Source organism: Arachis duranensis, chromosome 5, assembly GCF_000817695.3.
Source record: "Arachis duranensis cultivar V14167 chromosome 5, aradu.V14167.gnm2.J7QH, whole genome shotgun sequence".
Lineage (NCBI taxonomy): Eukaryota > Viridiplantae > Streptophyta > Magnoliopsida > Fabales > Fabaceae > Arachis > Arachis duranensis.
In genome coordinates this window covers 74,456,492-74,459,576 of record NC_029776.3, presented here as the reverse complement: position 1 = coordinate 74,459,576, position 3,085 = coordinate 74,456,492, and positions in this window count along the sequence as shown.

Below are 3,085 nucleotides of genomic sequence, written 5' to 3'. Positions count from 1 at the left end.
GAACTTGCAATTCTATTGCATTAGAGAAACTAATTGAGGCTTAAGCTCAAAGTTGTTTGCTCCAATGGCAGGGATAGAGATCCTTCTCCCATAGAAGTTGGGAGTAGGTGCAGTAAAGTCACCCAGCACCTTCCTTGCATTGTTGGCATTGTTGTTGTTTTCGGCTGCCATGTCTTCTTTTAGTTTGAAGATTTCTGTTAGGTCCTCTACAGAGAGTAGTGCTCTAGCTTCTCTAAGCTTTCGCTTCAAGGTCCTTTCAGGTTCAGGGTCAGCTTCAACAAGAATGCTTTTGTCTTTGCTCCTGCTCATATGAAAGAGAAGAGCACAAGAAAATATGGAATCCTCTATGTCACAGTATAGAGATTCCTTGAGGTGTTAGAGGAAAAGAAGAATAGAAGGAGAAGGCAGAAGAATTCGAACTTATCAAGAGAGATGGAGTTCGAATTGTTGATAGTGGAGGAGTGTTAGTACATAAATAGAAGGATGTGAGAAGAGGGGAAGAATTTTTCAAAAATAAAGTAAAAGATTTTGAAATAATTAAAAGAAATTTTGAAAAATTGATTAATGATTTTCGAAAACTAAGATTGAGAAAGAAATAAAGTGATTTTTGAAAAAGATTTTGAAATTAGAAATCAAAAAGATATGATTGAAAACTATTTTGAAAAAGATGTGATTAAAAAGATATGATTGAAAAACAATTTAAAAAGATTTGATTTTTAATGACTTGGCTAACAAAAAATTAAAAGATATGATTCACACATTAAACTTTTCTCAACAGAAAAGGCAACATACTTGAAATATTGAATCAAATCATTAATTGTTAGCAAGTATTTTTGAAAAATGGAAAGAAATTGATTTTGAAAATATATGATTGAAAAGATATTATTTGAAAAAGATTTGATTTTGAAAAATTATGAAAACTTGAAAAAAATTGAATTAAAAACAAAATCTTCCCTCACAACAAGATGAACCGTCAGTTGTCCAAACTCAAACAATCCCCGGCAACGGTGCCAAAAACTTGGTGTTGTTGCCGGATCAAAACTTGGCACTGTTATTGCAGGGAACAAATGCGAAATTGTAGTTAGGACATTTAATTCCCCGGCAACGGCGCCAAAAACTTGGTGCACGAAATTGTGATCATCAATGGCGCCATCAACATGGTACGCTCAATTGCAATCTCAACTCTTTATCACAACTTTGCACAACTAACCAGCAAGTGCACTGGGTCGTCCAAGTAATAAACCTTACGTGAGTAAGGGTCGATCCCACGGAGATTGTTGGTATGAAGCAAGCTATGGTCATCTTGCAAATCTCAGTCAGGTGGATGATGTGCGGAAAACAATCCAACACAAAACTCACCGGCAAGTGTACCGGGTCGCATCAAGTAATAAAACTCACGGGAGTGAGGTCGATCCCACAGGGATTGAAGGATTGAGAAATTTTAGTTTAGTGGTTGATTTAGTCAAACGAATCAAGTATTGGTTGAGTGATTTTGTATCCAACAGTAAGTAAATAGCAGGAAATGTAAAGGGAGAGGGATGAATTGCAGAAATTAAAGAGAACTGAAAGTAAAGGTGCTGAATCTTAAAGAACAAGAAATTAAATGACTGAAACTTAAAGTGCAATAAATGTAAATTGCGGTAACTTAAAGTGCAAGAAATATAAATTGCTCGAATGAAGAAGGGATTTAAGGATTGGGGTTTCAGAATTTAAGCAAGGGAAATTAAGGACTGGGAATTCAGAATTTAAGCAAGGAAAATTAAATTGCAGCAATTAACAAAGCAAGAGATGAACTGAAATTAACTAGAACTCAAACAGAAAGCGAAAATATAATTGCAGCAGTGGTTCAGTAGAAGAACCAAAAAGAAGATTAGATCTCAGGACTCCAAAGACTAGATAGCAGAGTCTAGATCTCAATTGCCTTCCTAGATCCAAGTTCACAAAGCAATTAAAGAGAAATTAAAGATTGCAGTAGTAAAGGAAATGGAATTTAGCTCAATTATGCAGTAGGAAAATCAAAGAGATCTTAAATGGAGATTGAGACAGAAGTTCCTCAATTCCTCACACTCAAGACTCAAACAAAACCCAATAAAGAAAATAAAAAGATCAGAGGAAGAAGAAGTGAATTCTCTCCTACAATTTTCAAGCTATTGCCGAAAACAGAAAAATGGAAAGTGAGCTCTCAAGTTGACTAAGGATCAAAATTAATATGAAAGTAAGCTCTCCTCTAATTCTAGCTAACACCTATTTATACACTTTCTATTTTAGATCTAAGAATTTTGAGTAGGCTTGAAAGATGGGTGAAGAATTTAATTCAATTGGATTTTTAGATGAGTTTCAGCCCATATTGCTCTCAGGAGGCTGCTCTGCTCTTGTGGAGGGCAGAGTAGGGAAGCCTTGCATGGGGATCCAATTAACGTGCCAAGTATGGGAGAGGCATCAGGATGCTGCCCTGCCCTTGTGGAGAGCAGGGCAGTGGTGTCTTGTGCGTGCCTTGCTTCCCTGCCCGTGCGTCCAAGCTGCGCGCGCCCAAGCTCCTGGCCGTGCCAAATTGTGCGTGCCATGCGCCAAGGAATGCTGCTCTGCCCTCCTTGTGGGTAGCGCAAGCTTTCCATGTTCTTGGGTGAGGTCCGAAGTTCGAAACTTGCTGGATGGCTTTTGTTGCCCCTTTTTTCTTGGTTTTCTTGGCACCAAAGTAGTGCCTAGTTTCTTGCTTCCTCAAGGTCTTATGTTCGATCCTTGGAGGTTGAAAACAAGCTAATTTTGGCTTGTTTTCCTTTAATTTGAATGCTACTTCCTTCGCTCTTGATCTTGGTTCGAAACCCATGGGTGGCACTTGGAGAACAATTTCCTTGAATTTTTCCATGGGGAGCCCGAAATTGCTCTTGAGGAGGGCAGGGCAGAATTTTTCCTTCCCTTATTTCTTGGCCTAGAATTGTGCTCCGCCCTCAAGGAGGACAGGACAGTGAAGCCTTGAATGCTTGGAGGGCAGTGTGCTCTTGTGGAGAACAGTGTGGCTTTCTTCCTTCCATGTGCCACACTCTTTTATTCCTTGGGCCACGCTTTCTTAAGGCACGCTTCATTT